The sequence below is a fragment of the Salmo salar genome, chromosome ssa14, assembly GCF_905237065.1.
Source record: "Salmo salar chromosome ssa14, Ssal_v3.1, whole genome shotgun sequence".
Lineage (NCBI taxonomy): Eukaryota > Metazoa > Chordata > Actinopteri > Salmoniformes > Salmonidae > Salmo > Salmo salar.
Genome location: NC_059455.1, coordinates 41232516 through 41244915, shown reverse-complemented (window position 1 = coordinate 41244915; position 12400 = coordinate 41232516).

Genomic DNA, 12400 nt, shown 5'->3' with positions numbered 1-12400 from the left:
ACCAATCTGATTCCACGCTTTAAGATTGCTTCGAACACGTGGACTGGGATATGTTCCCGCATAGCTCGGACAACAACATTGTTGAATACGCTGATTCGGTGAGCGAGTTTATTAGCAAGTGCATCGGTGATGTTGTACCCACAGCAATTATTAAACCTTCCCCAACCAGAAACTGTGGATTGATGGCAGTATTCGTGCAAAACTGAAAACACAAACCACTGCTTTTAATCAGGACAAGATGACTGGTAACATGATCGAATACAAACAGTGTAGCTATTCCCTCCGCAAGGCAATCAAACAAGCTAAGCGTCAGTATAGAGACAAAGTATAGTCGCAATTCAATGGCTCAGACACGAGAGGTGTGGCAGGGTCTACAGTCAATCACGGACTACAAAAAGAAAACCAGCCCCATCGCGGACCACGATGTCCTGCTCCCAGACAAACTAAACAACTTCTTTGCTCGCTTTGAGGTCAATACAGTGCCAACGACACAGCCCGCTACCAAAACCTGCGGGCTCTCCTTCACCGCATCCAACGTGAGTAAAGCATTTAAACATGTTAACCCTCGCAAGGCTGCCGGCCCAGACGGCATCCCTAGCCGCGTCCTCAGAGCATGCGCAGACCAGCTGGCTGGTGTGTTTACGGACATATTCAATCAATCCTTATCCCAGTCTGCTGTTCCCACATGCTTCAAGAGGGCCAGCATTGTTCCAGTTCCCAAGAAAGTTAAGGTAACTGAGCTAAATGACTATCGCCCGTAGCACTTACCTCCGTCATCATGAAGTGCTTTGAGAGACTAGTCAAGGATCCTATCACCTCCACCCTACCTGAAACCCTAGACCCACTCCAATTTGCTTACCGCCCCAATAGGTCTACAGACGACGCAATCGCAATCACACTGCACACTGCCCTATCCCATCTGGACAAGAGGAATACCTATGTAAGAATGCTGTTCATCGACTACAGCTCAGCATTTAACACCATAGTACCCTCCAAACTTGTCATTAAGCTCGAGACCCTGGGTCCCGACCCCGCCCTGTGCAACTGGGTCCTGGACTTCTGACGGGCCGCCCCAGGTGGTGAGGGTAGGAAACAACATCTCCACCCCGCTGATCCTCAACACTGGGGCCTCACAAGGGTGCGCTCTCAGCACTCTCCTGTACTCCCCTGTTCACCCATGACTGCGTGGCCATGCACGCCTCCAACTCAATCATCAAGTTTGCAGACAACACTACAGTGGTAGGCTCGATTACCAACAACGACTAGACGGCCTACAGGGAGGAAGTGAGGCCCCTCGGAGAGTGGTGTCAGGAAAATAACCTCACACTCAACGTAAACAAAACAAAGGAGATGATCGTGGACTTCAGGAAACAGCAGAGGGTGCACCCCTATCCACATCGACGGGACAGTAGTGGAGAAGGTGGAAAGTTTTTAATTCCTCGGCGTACACATCACAGACAAACTGAAATGTTCCACCCACACAGACAGCATGGTGAAGAAGGCGCAACAGCTTCTCTTCAACCTCAGGAGGCTGAAGAAATTCGGCCTGTCACCAAAAACACTCACAAACATTTACAGATGCACAATCGAGAGCATCCTGTCGGGCTGTATCACTGCCTGGTACAGCAACTGCTCCGCCCACAACCGTAGGGCTCTCCCGATGTCACAGGAAGGCCAAAAAGAGGACAACAACCACCTGCGCCACTGCCTGTTCACCCCGCTTCATCCAGAAGGCGAGGGTCAGTACAGGTGCATCAAAGCTGGGACCGAGAGACTGAAAAACAGCTTCTATCTCAAGGCCATCAGAGTGTTGAACAGCCATCACTAACATTGAGTGGCTGCTGCCAACATACTGACTCAATCTCTAGCCACTTCAATAACTAAAAAATTGGATGTAATAAATGCATCACTAGTCACTTTAAACTATGCCACTTTATATAATGTTTACATACCCTACAGTACTCATCTCATATGTATATACTGTACCCTATACCATCTACTGCATCTTGCCTATGCCATTCGGCCATCGCTCATCCATATATATTTTTCTGTACATATTCTTATTCATTCCTTTACACTTGTGTGTATAAGGTAGTTGTTGTGAAATTGTTAGATTACTTGTTAGATATTACTGCATGGTCAGAACTAGAACCACAAGCATTTCGCTACACTCGCGATTAACATCTGCTAACCATGTGTATGTGACAAATAAAAGTTGATTTGATAACTGCCTTGTTCAGGGGCAGAACGACAGATTTTTACCCTTGTCAGCGGGTTTTGATCTTGCAACCTTTCGGTTTACTATTCCTACCTCTAACCACTAGCCTACCTGCTTCACTGGCAAGTAGCCTACAACACTGTATATATACATAATATGACATTTGAAATGTCTTTATTCTTTTGGAACTTTTGAAAGAGTAATGTTTACTGTTATTTTTTTGCTGTTTATTTCACTTTTGTTTATTTATTTAACTTGATTTGGCAATGTTAACATGTGTTTCCCATGCCAATTAAGTCCCTTAAATTGAAATTGAAATTGAGAGAAGAGAAGAGAGAGAAGAGGGAGCAGAGAGAGAGACAGATAGGAAGTGATAGAAGAGAGAAGAGAGAGAGGGCAGAGAGAGAAGAGAGAGCAGAGAGAGAGAGAGAGAGAGCAGAGAGACAGATAGAACGATGGAACCATAAGATGATAATACACTATTAGATTCATTCACAGTTGTCATGGAGATGTTATTTTAATTGAAACAAGCTGTGGCTCTCATCATTGGAGACTGTCTCTTCCAGACTTAATGATTCTACATCTTTATAAGGAAGAGTTATACCAGTTTCACACAAAAAACTACTAGACTCTGCCTCATTTCTAACAAGTCTCTCTGAAATTACCACTTGTAGTCTGCAATGGAATCTAAAAAGTGGAGATTGGGATGCTACAAGCTTAGTGAACCAAGTGACATGGTGTGATATTACAGAGACAGTTGCCCAGGGAATTTGGAACTCAGGACTCAATTTTTCCAATACTCCACCAGCATAACTAACGCAGTTGACATGGCGATTTTGTAACGGTCATGCTCGGTTGCCAAGTAATGCATTGCAGATGGGCACGCTACTCTCTTTCTGTTGTGTACTTGGACAGTGACCTTTCACAGACCAGCTGTGTGTGTGTGTATATATGTGTGTGTGCATTCACACACACAGAGAGAGAGAGAGAGAGAGAGAGAGAGAGAGAGAGAGAGAGAGAGAGAGAGAGAGAGAGAGAGAGAGAGAGAGAGAGAGAGAGAGAGAGAGAGAGAGAGAGAGAAACAAACCCCGAGTCCAGTCTGGAACCAAACCATTATCATCACCTGAAGCGTCTTGCTTTTCGGCTCTGAGACTTTTCCCTGTGAAGAGAGAGAGAGACCCAAACTTAAGGAAAGCTTTGACTATGTACAGACTGAGTGAGCATAGCCTTGCTATTGAGAAAGGCCGCTGTAGACAGACCAGACTCTCAAGAGAAGACAGGCTATGTGCACACTGCCCACAAAATGAGGTGGGAAACTGAGCTGCACTTCCTAACCTCCTGCCAAATGTATGACCATAATAGAGACACCTATTTACCTCCGATTACACAGACCCACAAAGAATTTGAAAAACAAACCCAATTTTGATAAACTCCCATATCTACTGGGTGAAATAGCACAGTGTGCCACCACAGCAGCAAGATTTGTGACCTGTTGCCACAAGAAAAGGGCAACCAGTGAAGAAGGAAACACCATTGTAAATACAACCTATATTTATGTTTATTTACATATACAGTGGGGCAAAAAAGTATTTAGTCAGCCACCAATTGTGCAAGTTCTCCCACTCTTAAAAGATGAGAGAGGCTTGTAATTTTCATCATAGGTACACGTCAACTATGACAGACAAAATGATTTTAAAAAATCCAGAAAATCACATTGTATGATTTTTTAATGAATTTATTGCAAATTATGGTGGAAAATAAGTATTTGGTCACCTACAAACAAGCAAGATTTCTGGCTCTCACAGACCTGTAACTTCTTCTTTAAGAGGCTCCTCTGTCCTCCACTCGTTACCTGACTTAATGGCACCTGTTTGAACTTGTTATCAGTATAAAAGACAGCTGTCCACAACCTCAAACAGTCACACTCCAAACTCCACTATGGCCAAGACCAAAAGAGCTGTCAATGGACACCAGAAACAAAATTGTAGACCTGCACCAGGCTGGGAAGACTGAATCTACAATAGGTAAGCAGCTTGGTTTGAAGAAATCAACTGTGGGAGCAATTATTAGGAAATGGAAGACATACAAGACCACCACTGACAATCTCCCTCGATCTGGGGCTCCACGCAAGATCTCACCCCGTGGGGTCAAAATGATCACAAGAACGGTGAGCAAAAATCCCAGAACCACACGGGGGGACCTAGTGAATGACCTGCAGAGAGCTGGGACCAAAGTAACAAAGCCTACCATTAGTAACACACTACGCCGCCAGGGACTCAAATCCTGCAGTGCCATAGTGTCCCCCTGCGCGCTTAAGCCAGTACATGTCCAGGCCCGTCTGAAGTTTGCTAGAGAGCATTTGGATGATCCAGAAGAGGATTGGGAGAATGTCATATGGTCAGATGAAACCAAAATAGAACTTTTGGTAAAAACTCAACTCGTCGTGTTTGGAGGACAAAGAATGCTGAGTTGCATCCAAAGAACACCATACCTACTGTGAAGCATGGGGGTGGAAACATCATGCTTTGGGGCTGTTTTTCTGCAAAGGGACCAGGACGACTGGATCCGTGTAAAGGAAAGAATGAATGGGGCCATGTATCGTGAGATTTTGAGTGAAAACCTCCTTCCATCAGCAAGGGCATTGAAGATGAAATGTGGCTGGGTCTTTCAGCATGACAATGATCCCAAACACACCGCCCGGGCAACGAAGGGGTGCGCCGTAATGAAGCATTTCAAGGTCCTGGAGTGGCCTTGCAAGTCTCCAGATCTCAACCCCATAGAAAATCTTTGGTGGGAGTTGAAAGTCCGTGTTGCCCAGCGACAGCCCCAAAACATCACTGCTCTAGAGGAGATCTGCATGGAGGAATGGGCCAAAATACCAGCAACAGTGTGTGAAAACCTTGTGAAGACTTACAGAAAACGTTTGACCTGTGTCATTGCCAACAAAGGGTATATAACAACGTATTGAGATAAACTTTTGTTATTGACCAAATACTTATTTTCCACCATAACTTGCGAAATAAATTCATAAAAAAATCCACAATGTGATTTTCTGGATTTTTTTGAATTTTGTCTGTCATAGTTGAAGTATACCTATGATGAAAATTACAGGCCTCTCTCATCTTTTTTAAGTGGGAGAACTTGCACGTAATTGGTGGTTGACTACATACTTTTTTGCCCCACTGTCACGTATTCAACAGATGTTATTACGGGTGTAGAAAAATGCTTCTGTTCCTCGATCCAACAGTGCAGTAATATCTAACAATTCACAACAATACACACAAATCTAAAAGTAAAATAATGGAATTAAGAAATGTACCAATATTAGGATGAGCAAAGTCAGAGTGGCGTTGACTAAAAATACAGTAGAATAGAATACAGTATACAGTGCCTTGCAAAAGTATTCACCCCCCTTGGCGTTTTTTTCTATTTTGTTGCATTACAACCTGGAATTAAAATAGATTTTTATTTGGATTTCATGTAATGGACATACACATAAAAGTCCAAATTGGTGAAGTGAAATTAAAAAATAACTTGTTTCAAAAATTCCAAACGGACAAGTGGTGCATATGTATTCACCCCTTTGCTATGAAGCCCCTAATAGATCTGGTGCAACCAACTTTCTTCAGAAGTCACATAATTAGATAAATAAAGTCCACCTGTATGCAATCTAAGTGTCACATGATCTGTCACATGATCTCAGTATATATACTCCTGTTCTGAAAGGCTCCAGAGTCTGCAACACAACTAAGCAAGGGGCACCACCATGCAAGCGGTACTATGAAGACCAACGAGCTCTCCAAACAGGTCAGGGACAAAGTTGTGGAGAAGTACAGATCAGGGTTGGGTTATAAAAAAAATCTGAAACTTTGAACATCCCACAGAGCACTATTAAGTCCATTATTAAAAAAATGGAAAGAATAGGGCACGACAACAAACCTGCCAAGAGAGGGCCGCCCCACCAAAACTCACGGACCAGGCAAGAGGGCATTAATCAGAGGGGCAGCAAATAGACCAAAGATAACCCTGAAGGAGCTGCAAAGCTCCACAGCGGAGATTGGAGTATCTGTCCATAGGACCACTTTAAGCCATGGTGTTCACCAAAAGGCATGTGGAGACTCCCCAAATATATGAAAGAAGGTACTCTGGTCAGATGAGACTAAAATTGAGCTTTTTGGCCATCAAGGAAAACGCTATGTCTGGCGCAAACCCAACACCTCCCATCACCCCGAGAACGCCATCCCCACAGTGAAGCATGGTGGTGGCAGCATCATGCTGTGGGGATGTTTTTCATCGATCAGGGACTGGGAAACTGTTCAGAATTGAAGGAATGCTGGATGGCGCGAAATACAGGGACATTTTTGAGGGAAACCTGTTTCAGTCTTCCAGAGATTTGAGACTGGGATGGAGGTTCACCTTCCACAGGACAATGACCCTAAGCATACTGCTAAAGCAACACTCGAGTGGTTTAAGGGAAACATTTAAATGTCTTGGAATGGCCTAGGTCAAAGCCCAGATCTCAATCCAATTGATAATCGTGTATGACTTAAAGATTGCTGTACACCAGTGGAACCCATCCAACTTGAAGGAGATGGCAGTTTTGCCTTGAAGAATGGGCAAAAATCCCAGTGGCTAGATGTGCCAAGCTTATAGAGACATACCCCAAGAGACTTACAGCTGTAATTGCTTAAAAGATGGCTCTACAAAAGTATTGACTTTGGGGGTGAATAGTTATGCACGCTCAAGTTTTCAGTTATTTTGTCTTACTTATTGTTTATTTCAGAATAAAAAATATTATGCATCTTCAAAGTGGTTGGCATGTTGTGTAAATCAAATGATACAAACCCCCAAAATCAATTTAATTCCAGGTTGTAAGGCAACAAAATAGGAAAAATGCCAAGGGGTGAATACTTTCGCAACCCACTGTATACATATGGAAAAGAGTAAAGCAGTATGTAAACATTATTAAAGTGGCTAGTGCTCCATTATTAAAGTGACTAGAGTTCCATAATGATTCCGATTTGATTTGATATAATGCACTCCTTTTAACCAGAGCGCTGGGTCCTGGCCAAAGGCAATGTACTATACAGGGACTAGGGTGCCATTTGGCACACATTAAGTGTGTCCTCTTGATCTGGTTTTGGGCTCATTGTTTTAATCAACTGGTGACTTATCAGACCGTAACCATCCCACATCACAAACCCCACCAATCCAGTCCAGTCTGGAACCAAACCATTATAATCACCTCGAAGCTTCTTGCTTTTCGGCTCTGAGACTTTTCCCTGTAAAAGATGAGTGTCTCCCAGCCATCGGAGTTTCTCCCATCTGACGTTGACAGCTGTAGTTGAGATGATTTAACCTGTTCAGTCTTTACCACATAAAGATAATGGAGATTTAACCTGTTCTCTTCAGTCTTTATCACATAAAGATAATAGATGATTTAACCTGTTCAGTCTTTACCACATAAAGATAATGGATGATTTAACCTGTTCACTCTATACCACATAAAGATAATGGATGATTTAACCTGTTTAGTCTTTACCATATAAAGATAAGGGAGATTTAACCTGTTCTCTTGATTTAACCTGTTCAGTCTTTACCACATAAAGATAATGGATGATTTAACCTGTTCAGTCTTTTACCACATAAAGATAATGGATGATTTAACATGTTCAGTCTTTACCATATAAAGATAATAGATGATTGTACCTGTTCAGTCTTTACCACATAAAGATAATGGATGATTTAACCTGTTTAGTCTTTACCACATAAAGACAATGGATTATTTAACCTGTTCAGGCTTTACCATATAAAGATAATGGATGATTTAACCTGTTCTCTTCAGTCTTTACATATAAAGACAATGGAGGATTTAACCTGCTCAGGTCTTTACCACATAAAGATAATGGATGATTTAACCTGTTCAGTCTTTACCACATAAAGATAATGGATGATTTAACCTGTTCAGCCTTTACCATATAAAGATAAGGGAGATTTAACCTGTTCTCTTGATTTAACCTGTTCAGTCTTTACCACATAAAGATAATGGATGATTTAACCTGTTCAGTCATTAATCATAAAGATAATGGATGATTTAACCTTTTCAGTCTTTACCACATAAAGATAATGGATGATTTAACCTGTTCAGTCTTTACCATATAAAGATAATAGATCATTTTACCTGTTCAGTCTTTACCACATAAAGATAAAAGATTATTTAACCTGTTTAGTCTTTTACCACATAAAGACAATGGATGATTTAACCTGTTCAGTCTTGACCACATAAAGATAATAGGATGACTTACCCTGTTCAGTCTTTACCACTTGAAGATAATAAATGATTTAACCTCTAATTGGTAGGGGGCAGTATTTTCACTTTCGGATGAAATACGTGCCCACATTAAACTGCCTCCTACTCAAACTCCAGAAGCTAGGATATGCATATGATTAGTATATTTTGATAGAAAACAATCTGAAGTTTCTAAAACTGTTTGAATGATGTCTGTGAGTATAACAGAACTCATATGGCAAGCAAAAACCTGACGAAAAAATCCTACCAGGAAGTGGAAATCTGATGGTGGACTCACTTCAAGTCATTGCCTATCGAACACACAGTGACTCAGTAATCATTTTGCGACTTCCTAAGGCTTCCACTAGATGTCAACAGTCTTTAGAAAGTGGTTTGAGGCGTCTCGATGAACAGAGACCGAAGAAGAAGGCTGGGCAGTTGATGACCCATCAGTTCATTGGCGCGCGTTCATGCGAGAGGTAGCTCTGTTCCAAAAGGTTTTTCAAGACACTGGTTTCGTCCGGTTGGAATATTACTGAATTTTCACGTTCTGAAGGCCCTAAAGATCGATGTTTTACAACGTTTGGACATGTTTGAACGAACGTAAATAGATTTTTTTAACTTTTCTTCGTGAAATTTTCGGCACGCTTTCCTACATTTGGAGAAGCTCAACTGAACGCGCGAACAACATGGAGTTATTTGGACATAAATTATGGAGTTTATCGAACAAAACAACATTTGTTGTGGACCTGATTCCTGGAAGTGCCTTCTGATGAAGATCATCAAAGGTAAGGGAATATTTCTAATGCTATTTATGATTTTAGATGACTCCAAAATGGCAGCTATCTGTATTACTAGTGTATTTTTCTGAGCACAGTACTCAGATTATTGCAAAGTGTGCCTTCCCAGTAAAGTTATTTTGAAATCTTTCACAGCATTAGCATAAAGGAGATGTTCAGCTATAATTCTTTGAATGACAGTTTAATATTTTATAAACGTTTATGACGAGTATTTTTGTAAATTGTAGTGCTGATTCACCGAGGGAAAATATTTTCTGAACGTCACACGCCAATGTAAAATGCTGTTTTTAGATATAAATATGAACTTTATCGAACAAAAAATGCATGTATTGTGTAACATGATGTCCTAGGAGTGTCATCTGATGAAGATTATCAAAGGTTAGTGCTGCATTTAGCTGTGTTTTGGCTTTCTGTGACATATATGCTTGATTGGAAAATGGCTGTGTGGTTATTTCTGGCTATGTACTCTCCTAACATAATCTAATGTTTTGCTTTCGCTGTAAAGCCTTTTTGAAATCGGACAACTTGGTTTCGATTCAGGAGAAGTGTATCTATAAAATGGTGTAAAATAGTCCTATTTTTGAGAAAATTGAAATTATTAGATTTGTGGTTTTGAATCTGGTGCTCTGATTTTTCACTGGCTATTGTCAAACTCAATCCCGCTAATGGGATCGGGTTGTCGTTAACCTGTTCTCTTCAGTCTTTACCACATAAAGATAATGGATGATTTATCCTGTTCAGTCTTTACCACATAAAGATAATAGATGATTTAACCTGTTCAGTCTTTACCACATAAAGATAATGGATGATTTAACCTGTTCAGTCTTTACCACATAAAGACAATAGATGATTTAACCTGTTCAGTCTTTTACCACATAAAGATAATGGATGATTTAAAGCTTGGTCGCAAATGGGTCTTCCAAATGGACATTGACCCTAAGCATACTTCCAAAGTTGTGGAAAAAGGGCTTTAGAAAGAACAAAGTCAAGGAATTGGAGTGTCCATCACAAAGCCCTGACCTCAATCCTATAGAGCGAAAATGTGTGGGCAGAACTGAAAAATCACGTGCGAGCAAGGAGGCCTACAAACCTGACTCCCAGTTACACCAGCTCTGTCAGGAGGAATGGGCCAAAGTTCACCCAACTTATTGTGGGAAGCTTGTGGAAGGCTACCCAAAACGTTGGACCCAAGTTAAACAATTTAAAGGCAATGCTACCAAATTCCAATTGAGTGTATGTAAACTTCTGACCTACTAGGAATGTGATGAAAGAAATAAAAGCTGAAATAAATCATTCTCTCTACTATTATTCTGACATTTCACATTCTTAAAATAAAGTGGTGATCCTAACTGACCTAAGACAGGGAATTTTTACAAGGATTAAATGTCAGGAATTGTACAAAACTGATTTTAAATGTATTTGGCTAAGGTGTATGTAAACTTCCGACTTCAACTGTATATACTCACATTTAAAATAGTTTGCCACTCATAAAACCAAAATGTCTAGTGAGGTGAAAAAGTATGTGAACCCCCTGCACAGTTTTCACTTAATTTTGTTGTTTTAGAGTCTGAAATATGGAAACATTTTATTTATATTTTCTTGTGATCATTACAACCTACTCCACTCTTACCCAAGCGGCAGAAAATAACATCATGTTTTCTGAAGCTGCAATTCTTACATGATCAGATATTGTTTGATACAGTATGTGCCATCCCTATACTATTATGGCTGGTGCACTAAACAACAATATTTTATAATTATATTTTGCTTTTAGAATTCCATGTTTTATCTCACTACTCTCATTTGTGATAAAAATGGACAGGACATGCATAGTGTTAAATATTCAAATCCAACAGAATTCTGCCACAGAGGAGAGAAGACGTGATAGTGTAATTTTACTATTCCATTTGAAAACGCTTAAAATTAACATAACATAAAATCTAACTATGTGTAAACATTCACATGAGAAATTCTCCAGAAGTATGAATGGTCAGTCAAGGGTGACAAACGGTTTCAGTAGATTGGTGGCTGTAAACCCAACTGAAAAATGATAGCAAATGTGCAGGACGGTAAATTTTATAGCAGACAGTAGAAGGTCAAATATAGACAGTTGTATTGATAGTGAAATGAATAGCAGGCTTTTCCATCATGTTGGACATTGAAATCAGCCTTATGGCTCCAAATGACTTCATACACTTGGGAATTCAGTATGTTAGATTTCCGTGTCTTGTACAGTGAGAGCTCTTTTCACCTCAATTACTGTATGTCTTTTGTTTATCAGCTCATTGTCCTATCAGCCTGAGAGCCAGACTGTTTCTGCTCTCTTGACAACTTTTCATGGACTTTTTTTGGGCTTGATAGTGACAAGGAACCTCAACAGACCGGGAATCAGGCTACACAAGTCCTAGCACATAAGGCGGGAAGGAAGTGCTCAGTGCATCAACACGTAACAGTAACAAATTAGTATCACAACTATATGGAGGGTGTTGACTTTGATTATGTTGAGAAAATAGAATTAGATTTAATTGAAGCTAAAGCAGACTGAGAGAGAAGGGTAGCCATATGCCATAACCCACTCTCTCTATCTCTCTCTCTCCATCTCTCTCTTTCGCTCTCTCTGAGTATCACTCTCTCTCTCTCTCTCTCTCTCTCTCTCTCTCTCTCTCTCTCTCTCTCTCTCTCTCTCTCTCTCTCTCTCTCTCACACACACACACACAGTATCTCTCTCTCTTTCACTCTCTCTCTGTCTTTCAATCTCTCTCTCGCTCTTTCTCTCAATCTCTCTCTTTCGCTCTCTCTGTGTATCACTCTCTCTCTCTCTCTCTCTCTCTCTCTCTCTGTCTCTCTCTCTCACTCTCTCTCTCTCTCTCTCTGTGTCTCTCTCTTTCACTCTCTCTCTCTTTCACTCTCTCTTTCTCGCTCTCTCTCTCTCTTTCACTCTCTCGCTGACACACACGTATCTCTCTCTCTTTCACTCGCACTCTGTCTTTCATTCTCTCTCTCTGTCTCTCTCTCTCTCTTTCACTCTCTCGCTCACACACACAGTATCTCCCTCTCTTTCTCTCTCTCTCCCTCTCTCTCTCTCTCTCTCTC